At 41.0% G+C, this 13,455-nt stretch overlaps 1 long non-coding RNA gene across 1 annotated transcript in view; it reads right to left on the reverse strand.

Moving 5' to 3' along the window:
* The window catches only part of LOC144380106 (uncharacterized), a 53,215-nt gene that overhangs the window by 31,480 nt on the left and 8,280 nt on the right, over nt 1–13,455 (reverse strand). Inside the window, exon 2 of the long non-coding RNA XR_013443921.1 lies at nt 10,564–10,784. This is a non-coding gene — a long non-coding RNA (uncharacterized LOC144380106). The remainder of the gene's footprint in view (nt 1–10,563; nt 10,785–13,455) is intronic.

The following is a 13,455-nucleotide window of genomic DNA, read 5'->3' on the forward strand; positions in this document are numbered from 1 at the left end:
CAGAGCACAAAGGAAAACAGACTTGGGAGTCACTTTTCTCCCAGAAGTAAATTATTTAGTGGAAAGGCCAATGCAGATCCATGAAGAGAAACAATTCATTGCTAAGCACAAGCTCTTTAATCACACAGAGGATTTTCATATCTGTATTAAAGAGCATGTGGTGTCCTGTGAATGCAAATTTATGAAGCTGTGAAGTCTACTGAGTTTCCTTTTTGAGTTATAGGCCTTCCTTTCAGAAATGAGTGAGGAGTCATGAGTTTGCTTTGGAATGTCCTTTAGCTTTGTGAAACTGAAGAAAGGAAGCCTCATTGAAAATGAAGTTGGCTATTTTTCTGAAGCTGTTTCAAAAAAATCTAAATGGAAGGAAAACTTCTAAACTCTTCCTATGAGGACAGCATTACCTTGATCCTAAAACCAGACAAAGACGTCACTGAAAAGGACAATTACAGACAATATCCCTGATGAACACGGATGGAAAAATTCTCACCAAAATACTAGCCAATAGGATCCAACAGTACATTAAAAGGATTATTCACCATGACCAAGTGGGGTTTACTCCTGGGCTGCAAGGTTGGTTCAACATCCGCAAATCAATCAATGTGATACAATACATTAATAAAAGAAAGGACAAGAACCATATGATCTTCTCAGTAGATGCAGAAAAAGCATTTGACAAAGTACAGCATTCTTTCTTGATTAAAACTCTTCACAGTGTAGGGATAGAGGGTACATACCTCAATATCATAAAAGCCATCTATGAAAAACCCCACAGCAAGTATCATTCTCAATGGGGAAAAACTCTCAATTTTGTTTTTTTCCCTAAGGTCAGGAACACAGCAAGGATGTCCATTATCACCACTGCTGCTCAATATAGTACTAGAAACCCTAGCCACAGCAATCGACAACAAAAAGAAATAAAAGGCATCCGAATCGGCAAAGAAGTCAAGCTCTCAGTCTTTGCAGATGACATGATATTGTATGTGGAAAACCCAAAAGACTCCACCCCTAAATTGCTATAACTCATATAGGAATTCAGTAAAGTGGCAGGAGATAAAATCAATGCACAGCAATCAGTTGCATTTCTATACACCAACAAGACAGAAGAAAGAGAAATTAAGGAGTCGATCCCATTTACAATTGCACCCAAAACCGTAAGATACCTAGGAATACACCGAACCAAAGACAAAAAGGATCTGTACTCAGAAAACTATAGAATGCTCATCAAAGAAATTGAGGAAGACACAAAGAAATGGAAAAATGTTCCATGCTCATGGATTGGAAGAACAAATAGTTAAAATGTCTATGCTACCTAGAGCAATCTACACATTTAATGCAATCCCTATCAAAACACCACCAACTTTTGTCATAGAAATGGAACAAATAATCCTAAAATTTGTATGGAACCAGAAAAGACCCTGAATAGCCAAAGGAATGTTGAAAAAGAAAACCAAAACTGGTGGCATCACAATTCCGGACTTCAAGCTCTATTACAAAGCTGTCATCATCAAGACAGTATGGTACTGGCACAAAAACAGACACATAGATCAGTTGAACAGAATAGAGAACCCAGAAATGCACCCTCAACTCTATGGTCAACTGACCTTCGACAAAGCAGGAAAGAATATACAATGGAAAAAAGACAGTCTCTTCAACAAATGGTGCTGGGGGGCGCCTGAGTGGCTCAGTTGGTTGGGCAACTGCCTTCGGCTCAGGTCATGATCCATGAGTCTGCTTCTCCCTCTGACCCTCCCCCCTCTCATGTGCTCTCTCTCTCTCTCTCTCATTCTCTCTCTTTCAAATGGATAAATAAAATCTGAAAAAAAAAAAAAATGGTGCTGGGAAAATTGGACAGCCACACGCAGAAGAATGAAACTGGACCATTTCCTTACACCATACACAAAAATAGACGCAAAATGGATGAAAGACGTAAATGTGAGACAGGAATCCATCAAAATCCTAGAGGAGAACACAGGCAGCAACCTCTTTGACCTCGGCCGCAGCAACTTCTTGCTAGATACATCTCCAAAGGCAAGGGAAACAAAGGCAAAAATGAACTATTAGGACTTCATCAAAATAAAAAGCTTTTCCACAGTAAAGGAAACAGTCAACAAAACCAAAAGACAACCAACAGAATGGGAGAAGATATTTGCAAATGACATATCAGATAAAAGGCTAGTATCCAAAATCTATAAAGAACTTATAAAACTCAACACCCAAAGAACAAATAATCTAATCAAGAAATGGGCAGAAGGCATGAACAGATATTTCTGCGAAGAAGACATCCAAATGGCCAACAGACACATGAAAAAGTGCTCCACATCACTCGGCATCAGGGAAATACAAATCAAAACCACAACGAGATACCACCTCACACCAGTCAGAATGGCTAAAATTAACAAGTCAGGAAACAACAGATATTGGCAAGGATGCAGAGAAAGGGGAATCCTCCTACACTGTTTGTGGGAATGTAAGCTGGTGCAGCCACTCTGGAAAACAGTATGGAGGTTCCTCAGAAAGTTGAAAATAGAGCTACCCAAAGGTAGTGACCTGAAGGGGCACCTGCACCCCAATGTTTATAGCAGCAATGTCCACAATAGCCAAACTATGGAAAAAGCCCAGATGTCCACTGACAGATAAATGGATAAAGAAGATGTGGTATATATATACAATGGAATATTGTGCAGCCATCAAAAATATGAAATCTTGCCATTTCCAACAATGTGGATGGAACTAGAGGGTATTATGCTAAGCAAAATAAGTCAATCAGAGAAAGACATTATTATATAATCTCACTGATAGGTGGAATTTAAGAAACAAGGCAGAGGATCATAGGGGAAGAGAGTAAAAAATGAAACAAGATGAAACCAGAGAGGGAGACAAACCATAAGAGACTCTTAATCACAGGAAACAAATTGAGGGTTGCTGGGGGTGGGGTGGGGTGGAGGGATGGGGTAACTGGGTGATGGACATTGGGAAGGGTATGTGTTGTATGAGCATTGGGTGTTATACAAGACTGATGAATCACAGACCTTTACCCCTGAGACAAATAATACATTATATGTTAATTAATTGAATTTAAATTTTAAAAGAATTTTTAAAACCCTTTTACATATTAAAAAAATAAAATGAAGTTGGGAGGCCAGTAGGGAGAGCTCTCACACCCTGCTGCTCATTGTCAAGTGCAGACCCAACTAGAAGAGAAGGACCTTGCATTCCCAAGAAAATTTATTACTCCGGCAGGAGGAAGGAAGCACTTCTCCTTGCCCAACAACAAGTTCAGCCAATAAGAAAATACCACAACTCAGCCAGTGAGAAAGCATCATCACCCTGATTTCTCACTTTCTTCCAAAAGACTTTTGTCTAAAGTAGCCCCTCTTGGAGTGCCTGGGTGGCTCAGTCAGTTAAGTGCCTGCCTTTGGCTCAGATCACAACCCTGGGGTCCTGGGATTGAGTCCTGCATCGGGCTCCCTGCTCAGCAGACAGTCTGCTTCTTCCTCTCCCTCTACTCTCTGCACCGCCCCCCAATAATCTCTCTCTCTCTCCCCCTCTCAAATAAATAAAATCTTAAAAAATAATAATAATAATGTAGACCCTCTCAACTTAACCCTTCTCTGTATAAACTAACTTTCTTCTCCTTTGATCTCCAGACTTGCATGTCCCAAATTGCAATTCCTCTGCTGTTCCCAAATAAACCCATTTTGCTGGCTCTTTTACTTTTAAGGTCAACAGCTTGTTGGTATATGTTTTGTCTACGACAGGAGCAATTAGTCATACATTAGTCATGCATTAATGAGTACATTCCATTTTTATGGGTACAGAGGACAACAAGCCTATGTCTCTTCCCCAGTTGGTCAACAGAAATAACTCTAGATGTTAATCCATTAATCCAATCTAATAATTTTGTCATCCATGAAACCTTCATGTGTTCTGTATGCTGCAGCTGATTCCTGTTCAGTCAACGATCTGGTGGGGGAGGAAAGTAATTTTCCCTCTACCCTTCTAAGTTCTTGGCTGAGACCCCTCCCATGTAATAAAAGACAGATTAATGGTAGAAAAATAAACAGAAGTTTAATAACATGTGTACCTATTGTATACATGGAAGAGACCCAGGAAAACTGAGTAACTCTCTGAAATGGTCCAAGCCATCACATTGTATAATCTCCAGTTATACACAAAAGATATTGGGGCAAAGGGTAGAGGATAGGGGAGGTCACCAGGAAAAGCACAGTAAACAAGGATAAGGTTGTTGTGCAGATTTAAAGCTTTGTCTTCTTCACTGATAAGAATTTCTAGAGATTTAGAGACCTCCTTCTCTTCTTGGCACAGAGAGGAAGACAAATGTAAATTCCCCCTACAAAACCAAGTAACTTCTACTCAGTTTTCAGGGCTTCTCTCCTGCCTGCTGTTTTTTAAAAAAATGATCACTCTAAAATAATCCTTATGCCAAAAAGACATATTCTGGAGTGGCCAACTCTGCTTCCCTTCAATCCAAATCATGATTTCTGCCTTATCTGGAAATTTGAGATTAATTTGCTATGATAATACCGTGCAGAAGTCACCAAACCAAACCCTACCCCACAGCCACACAAAGGAAATTAGAGGATACATTTAAAAAACTGAACATGTTCTCCTTTGAGTTGTTCTTCTAATTTGCTTTCCCTGGAAACTTGCAGAGAAATGAGTATATTTGCTCTAGGTGGACACTTGTTTTCTTATTGATATGAAAAGCAGTACGAGGAAATGGAGTTGTTTTTCCTGTAAGGAGGGGCAATCCTTGTAAATACTGGCAGAGCCAGTGCAAATTAATAAGGTAAGAACTTTGAGGTGTGTATAATGAGTTTGCAAAATCTTCTACAAGGCTCAGAGAGTGCACAATAGTTAGGGTTGGATAATATATGTTTGGGGAAGGAAAGCCGTGGCTCTACAGTTTATAGAGAAGCAATAAGTGCACTGTGACCTGCTGAAAACTCATCAATAACGGCTCATCTCCTGGAGGTTTATTTTTCCCATCCATAATCCTTTATCTGAAACACTTGGGCCCTATGTTTTGGAATTCAGTTCTTCAGAGAATATCGTGTGTACACTGCATAGCACTGCAGAATACACCCAGTGGTCTGGGGCAGTACTCCATAATTAAACCCATGGATATGTCCACAGGGAAATGTATGATTACTTATACCAAGTAGAATAAATAGACTTAGGATCATAAATAGACTTAGATCATCAAATCAGGCCAGATTTTGCTGTCAAATTTGTTTAGCACCAAACTTTTGGTTTCAGAGACAAAACTCTAAAATTCCAGAATTGTGGGGGCGCCTGGGTGGCTCAGTTGGTTAAGCGACTGCCTTCGGCTCAGGTCATGATCCTGGAGTCCCGGGATCGAGTCCCGCATCGGGCTCCCTGCTCAGCAGGGAGTCTGCTTCTCCCTCTGACCCTCCCCCCTCTCATGCTCTCTCTATCTCATTCTCTCTCTTAAATAAATAAATAAAATCTTAAAAAAAATAAAATAAAATAAAATTCCAGAATTGTGGCTAAGGGATTGTGGACCTGTATGACCTTCCTCTGTGTGATTCCAAAAAGCAAGCCATCGCTTGAACCCATCTCACGAGTGGCCACATTGCTATGAATCAAGAATCTGGATCTAGGTAGGAACGAATTGCTCAACATCACATCCTTCCACACTAAGTGGATACATCTGTAATAGGAGGTCCTTTTTGGGGGGGGGCGGTATTTAATGTATATCAGTGGGACCTGAAAAAACACAAGTAAGAACTAAAATGTATTTGCTGGGTGCTTTTATCTGGCTCAGCAGAAGGCAGAAACCCTATGAATCATATCCATGTAGGCAGGTGCAGGCCACAGACAACCGATATCTCCCAAGTGAATTTGAAAGGATCTTATTACCCTGGATCCTAAGAGGGTTGTTGCCTTGTTGCCTTGGGAACCATAGGTAAGGATAATTAACTCAGCTCCTCATTTTAGTGACTCCTCAGCTCTTGATACAATTTCTCACAGACATGGCTGCCTACCAGTTGCCAGGCCCACATTTGGGACGTATTTCTCTTGGACAGTTGACGTGGTACCTGTGGCTGTTCCATCCGTGGCAGAGAGTGTGGACCATGCTCTCCAAACAGGCCACATGCTGGACTACCTCTGGTTTCTGTCTCCTGGGTTTCAGATTGGCAAGTGTGACGAAAAGCAAGGTGGATAATGTGGTTCTTAGGATGGCTCGGGAGCCAGGTGAGTAGCTTTTGTCTTTTCCTCACTGTGGATATTCACTACAGAAGGGAGCATACAGAACTTTCCAGACAGGAGCATTTAGTTACATCGAGTCAAGAAATTAATATTTTACTTTTGATTTATTATTTTATAGGGAATCATACTTCGATGAGGAGACAATTTAATGTTTCAGCTTAACACGTATTATTTATTAAGCACACATTACGTGTTTCTGTGCCAGATATAAGCTCTGTCTACAGAGTTGAGATGCTAGGCTACAGTATGTGTGGGGGGATATATGTGTAACTAGGAATAGCCATAGGAACCTACTTTGACTAACGTAAGCAAAAAAGCTTACAGGAAAGCTTGTTGGCAGCCTCAGTTAGCGTGGGCTTTTGCCTATACAATGCCCTAGATGCCTGAAGGTGGAGGACTCATCTCGGACCTCTGAGAGTCAAAACCACAGGCAAACATGGCAGAGCAGAAAGACTGGAAAAGCCTTGTCCCCTGTTTTCATGTCAGAGCTGCTATACCAAAATGAGACTGCCTGCCTCCAGATATTTGTGATGTAAAAAATAAAACAACGAAACAACAACAACAGAAAAACAGAGGTCTATCTTATTTGGCCACTGTGGTTGAGTTTCTGTTCTCTGTAGCTGATCATAATTCTGAAACACTATCTCAGAGTTTTTCTCTCTGCATATATGTATAATTTCTAGCACTAAGAACAATCTCTGAGGCAGATAATATATTTTTTTTAAATTATGATATTATCCTCATTTTTAAAAAGGGAAAACAGGGTGCCTGGGTGGCTCAGTTGGTTAAGTGTCTGACTTCTGCTCGGGTCACGATCTCTGGGTCCTGGGATTGAGCCCCACATGGGGTTCCCTGCTCAGCGGGGAGTCCGCTTCTCCCTCTCCCTCTGTCCCTCCCCTGCTCTCTCTCTCTAATAAATAAAATTTTTTTAAAGGTTTTATTTATTTATTTGACAGAGAGAGACACAGCGAGAGAGGAAACACAAGCAGGGGGAGTGGGAAAGGGAGAAGCAGGCCCCCCGTGGAGCAGGGAGCCCGATGCGGGGCTCGATCCCAGGACCCTGAGATCATGACCTGAGCCGAAGGCAGATGCTTAATGACTAAGCCACCCAGGCACCCCTAAAATCTTTTTTTTTTGAAGATTGTTTATTTATCTGTTTGAGAGAGAGAGAGCGAGACAGAGATAGGGAGAGAGAGCATGAGTGAAGAGGAGAGGGAGAAGCAGGCTCTCTGCTGAGCAGGGAGCCCGACGCGGAACTTGATCCCAGGACCCTGGGATCATGACCTGAGCCGAAGGCAGACACTTAACTGACTGAGCCACCCAGGCGCCCAAATAAAATCTTTTTAAAAAATTTTATTTATGCGATCTTTCTCCACCTGCCTCTCTCCAGAGTTCTTGGACTAGCAGAGCGGGAGATTCCTCCAGGTCTCTTTTAAAAGTACACATTGTTACAGGTCCTTGAACCAACCCATGAACATGCACTTGTTAAAAAAAATAAATGAGTTAAGAACAGATCCTACTGCTTTTCATAATACTTTTCCTTTATGCACCGTTGTTTTCAATCCCTGTTCATCAGCATGCAGAGCCCCAGCTATTCTATATGTCCTCCTTACTATTCTGCATTTTTCAGCTAATAGTTATTTCTTTTTTTAAGATTTCATTTATTTATTTGACAGAGACACAGCGAAAGAGCAGGGGGAGTGGGAGAGGGAGAAGCAGACTTCCCGCTGAGCAGGGAGCCTGACATGGGACTCTATCCCAGGACCCTGGGATCATGACCTGAGCCGAAGGCAGACGCTTAACGACTGAGCCACCCAGGAGCCCCAGCTAATAGTATTTCTTGATGTTCTTATACATCCCACAATATTTTAAATTACAAAAATCCCGAATGCAATCTGCGAAATGCTGAAAAGGGGAGGAAAATTATCTGTACTATCACTTCCCCAAATAAAACAAATACATAGTATGCATTTTGGTTTATTTTGTTCCTGTCCTGCCCGTGTGTTTCAGTTTTGCATAGTGGCAGTCATGGTGCGGGAATTTTGTATTCTGTCATTTACAATGAATATTACACCATAAGTATTATCCGCAAGTTCCATGAGGGCAAATCCCCCATTTTTTGTGCATCATTGTATCACCTGAGCTTAGCATGATATGGTAAAGCTGGCTCAGTAAGTATTCGTTGACTGAATAAATATTGCTAAATACTCTTCATAGTCCACATATATATGCCCACATAATGTACCTTTTAGTGGATATGTCTTAATTTACTTAACTTTCCCTAATTATTGGATAGTTTCATTGTTTTCCATTTTTTGCTCTTATGACTAATGTGTTGATGAAAAGTTCTGTGCATATAGTCTTCTCTGTATTTGTACTTTTGTCTGAAGACAGGGGCCCAGGGTAAAGTCACAAGGTCAAATGATTTGAACATTTTTTACGAGTCTTGATGCGTTTTATGAAAATGCTTTTTGAAAGGGTGGGAGCAGTTTACAATGGCAAGCAGTGTAGCAGTTTCTTCTCACCCTCACCTGCCCTGGTTTGTGTTGTGTTTTTAAAATTGTTGGTATTGATTTCAGTGGAAGAATCCCTCAATCAATTAGCATGCTTACATGACCTCACTTTAGTGTCACGGGCATAATGTGCCAAATAAGTACTCATTAAAATGTGAGCCCATTATTTTGGTCATGTCCCTAATACTCCCATTATTTCCCAAAGCATCATAAGCACAGGTGCAATTCAATTGTATCTCAGCCTTTAATTTCTATGACTGGCCTATACATGTAAATACCAGTTATAATTATATATTATTATTTTGTTTACATCTTTTTTTTTGATTAGAGCTTTTTGAGCATCACAATAAAAAAGATGGTTTTTACATTAGACCCTGTAAGTAATCATATCCTTGTTTTCTACAAAATTGTTCAATGAATTTATCTCTCTCTATATCTACATATGTTTCTATCTCCCTCTTTCTCCCTGAAAATTCACAGGCAATCCCAGCTCCAGGGAAACTATACTTTTCATGTATGTTTAGAATTAATATTTACAGAGGCTTAACTGAAACCACAGTAGTCTTTGAACTGTTAACAAGTGATCAACAGAAAGTATTATTTCTTTCTGAGCTGTCTGTCAAAGTCCATCACCGAATGCCATAAAGCAGGCAGTGTGCCAATTACTTAAACTGCTGTTCTCTTAGAAAAACTTCCCAAAGCTTTGGCCACAGAAACTATCTAGAGGTAACCCCTGCCTCTAAACAGAGTTTAGGAAGGACTTAAAGTATCATGCCAAAGCCGAGCGGACTACAAAGTGTATTAAAGGGGTTCAGAGTAACTGACGCAGGGATTGCTGAACATGGAGAAGGGATGGTCTTTGGCTATTCTTCTTGCCCTTCTTCTCCATACTCCGACAGGTAGCTACCCGTGAGGTATTTACCTGCCCCATTTCTGCCTCTGCTTGGGGAGAAGGTGGGGCTGCTGCCTGCCTTGCCCCATGGAGGAGGGACCTGAGGTTTCTCCAGGAACAACCCTGTTCTTAGGCCAGACAGGTGTGAGTGGGGGTAAGACCAGGGTAAGGAGTGTTGAAAGAACACTCAGCGGCCACGTGATCCATGCAACTGTGGCCAGGGTGTTTCTGAGAGCTGCAGCTGCCCCTTTCAATCTGTAGGATGCACCAGGCCCCATGACCACTACCTCTCACGAAGTCCCCATCAAGACAGACATTCTCCTTCCCATTAGGATCACTACAAATGTCAGCCAGAAGATACCTGACAATCGTCTAGTTCATCCCATGCATTTATTCTACTTTGCTTTTTAAAAATTTATTTGAGAGAGCACAAGTTGGGGGGGGGGCAGACCCTCCACTGAGCAGGGAGCCCTGACAGGGGGGGCTTAATCCCAGGCCCTCAGGATCATGACCTGAGCCAAAGGCAGACGCTTAACCAACTGAGCCACCCAGGCGTCCCTTAATTTTCCTTTGCTTTTAATTACATTCAAAACAACACCCCCAAAAGCAGAACTGTCTTCACTACCATTTTCCTATTCCCCTAAATCAGAGACTCTCCCACTCACCTTTTCAGTTAGCTTGTTGCCAAGATGCTGAGCATCCTTCTAACCATTTTTCTATTCATTTGCATGTATATATATGTACACATACGTATATATACATGTATATACATATACACACATATGTGTATTAACTGCATAAAGAGGCCCATACCATATGTATTGCTCTGTACCTTGTTTTCTTCCTTAGCAATGTGTCGTGGACAACTTTGCGTATTGGGTCATACAGACTACTTGTTCTTACCTGATAGCATTCCTCAGAATCAGTCAGTAGATATACCGTAAAAAGATGTAACTCCCGGAGCGCCTGGGTGGCTCACTCAGTTAAGCCACTGCCTTCGGCTCAGGCCCTGATCTCAGGGTCGTGGGATCAAGCCCCGCGTCGGACTCCCTGCTCCGCTGGGAGTCTGCTTCTCCCTCTGCTTCTGCTGTCTCTCCCTGCTGGTGGTCTCTCTCTCTCTTTCTCTGTCAAATAAATAAATAAAATCTTAAAAGAAAAAAAAAAAGATATGACTCCCAAATCAAACTCAAAAAAGGACATCCAAAATTCAGTTTATTTGATCCCTCACCCTCCCCACATTTTTATATAGGAAAAATTTCAAACATACAAAATAATGGAAAGACTAGTACAGTGAACTCCCATACAGAGATTCTCTCTCTCCCTCTCCCCCTGGCCCTCCTCACCACATGTACACGCTCTTTCTCTCTCCCTCTCTCTAAAGGAAATAAATAAAGTTTAAAAAAATTTTTTTTACCCAAACATGTACCTCTTCCTAAACAATATATCGTTTGGATTTGTTTGTTTTTGAGCTTTATAAAAATAGAATCACACCGTGTGTGAATCCACTAGATTCAACGATTGTTACCAACGGCTGTCATTTCAATACCTGACAGAGTTGTGTGGTTGTAAAAGGAGAAGCCTAGGAAAAGAAGCAGAATTCATCAAGGCCCAAGGTCTTAAGAATTATGAAGGAAAGACGTTTACGAATCTGAAGGGCCAAAAGAAAGTAAAAGCCACCCAACAGATTAACCTGGGAGGAAGATGCAGATTTCAATGAATTGAAGGAAGAATTAGTAATCTAGGCATGTGGGCTAAAAGGCTATCCATTCTTGGGGCGCCTGGGTGGCTTCAGTCGGTTGAGCATCTGCCTTCAGCTCGGGTCATGATCCTAGAGTCCTGGGATCGAGTCCCGCATCGGGTTCCTGCTCAGTGGGGAGGCTGCTTCTCCCTCTGCACTTCCCCCTGCTCATACTCTCTCTCTCTCTCCCTCTCTTTCTCTCAAATAAATAAAATCTTAAAAAAAAATAAAAGGCTACGCAATTTTGAAATTATGGAGTGACTGGTGTGAATATAGAGAGGTTTAGTGAGCTGTACTTTGATGCATTTTCTGGTAGCTATGCAACATCAAATATACTTTGAAGGCAAAACCCTCCAAATGACATGGGGTGATATGTGTTTCCTTGGTGGGTGAAATGAAGAAACATTCTCGTCTATAAATTCTGACCTTGCAATGATCGAACAGCTTTTCTCCAAAAATCACCAAGAAAGTAACTGTTTGCCTAGAGGGTGGATATCTTTTTATTCCAAAGGAAAATTTAGAATCAAATATGGAAATGGAATATTATACAGCAGGAAGATTGGATGAAATACAGCTATATACAACAACTCGAATAAATCTTAGAAATATAATTTGCAGTGAAAACTGCTGGTTGCAGACAACACACAGTGTGATTCCATTTTTATAAAGCTCAAAAACAAGCAAATCCAACAATATATTGTTTAGGAAGATGTATATGTTTGGATAAAAAAATTTTTTTAAAGATTTATTTATTTCCTTTAGAGAGAGAGAGAGAAAGAGTATGTACACATGGTGGGGAGGGCCAGAGGGAGGGGGAGAGAGAGAATCTCTAACAGACTCTGTGCTTAGCATGGAGCCTGACATGGGTTCAATCTCATGACTCTGAGAACATGACCTGAGCTATAACCAAGAGTCAGACACTCAACTGACTGTGCCACCCAGGTGCCCCTAAAAAAAGTTTTTTTTAAGATTTTAATTATTTATTTGAGACAGAGAGAGTAAGCGAGAGAGAGTGCACAAGCAGGGGGCAAGGCAGAAGGAGAAGGAGAATGCTGAGCAGGGAGCTGGATGTGGGACTCGATTCCAGGACCCCAGGGTCATGACCTGAGCTGAAGGCAGCTGCTAAACCGACTGAGCCACCCAGGTGCTTCCTTAAAAATTTTTTTTTAATGAACGCATTATTTTAGGATAGTGATTCCCTTGAAATGAATAGGGGCAGTTGAAAGCACACGGTGTCATCAAAAACATTGGTAATTGGGGCGCCTGGGTGGCTCAGTCGGTTAAGCATCTGCCTTTGGCTTGGGTTGTGATCCCAGAGTCCTGGGATTGAGTCCCATGTCGGGCTCCCTGCTCAGCGGGGAGCCTGCTTCTCCCTCTCCCTCTGCCCTTCCCCCCTGCTCACGATCTCTCTCTCTCTCTCTCTCAAATAAATAAATAAATAAATAATCTTTAAAAAAAGAAAAAAACATTGGTAATTGTTCTATTGATTAATTGTATGGTGGGTTCATGTATTCATTTTATTATATGCTCTCAAAGTTATTTAGATGTTACTTACATTATTTCATATGTATCAAATATTACATAATAAAATTGTGTAAGGCGAAATAAAGGCTAGACTTACAAAATAGAATAATGAAACACGTAGTTATGGACTGTTTATGCAGCCATTCTTTTTTTTTTTTTGCAGCCATTCTTTTAATGGCATTTAATTTTAATTTTTTGCTCTTCCAGCACACAGGAATAAGCATTCTTGAGTATATTTCTTAAAAGTTTTTTTTTTAGATTTTTTTTTTAAAGATTTTATTTATTTGACAGAGAGAGACATAGCAAGAAAGGGAACACAAGCAGGGGGATTGGGAGTGGGAGAGGGAGAAGCAGGCTTCCCATAGAGCAGGGAGCCCGATGCAGGGCTTGATGCCAGGACCCTGGGACCATGACCTGAGCCGAAGGCAGACGCTTAACCACCTGAGCCACCCAGGCACCCCTTTTTAGATTTTTTTTTATTTTTTATTTTTTATTTTTATTTTTATTTTTTATTTTTTTTAAAGATTTTATTT

Source organism: Halichoerus grypus, chromosome 14, assembly GCF_964656455.1.
Source record: "Halichoerus grypus chromosome 14, mHalGry1.hap1.1, whole genome shotgun sequence".
In the NCBI taxonomy this organism is placed as follows: Eukaryota; Metazoa; Chordata; class Mammalia; order Carnivora; family Phocidae; genus Halichoerus; species Halichoerus grypus.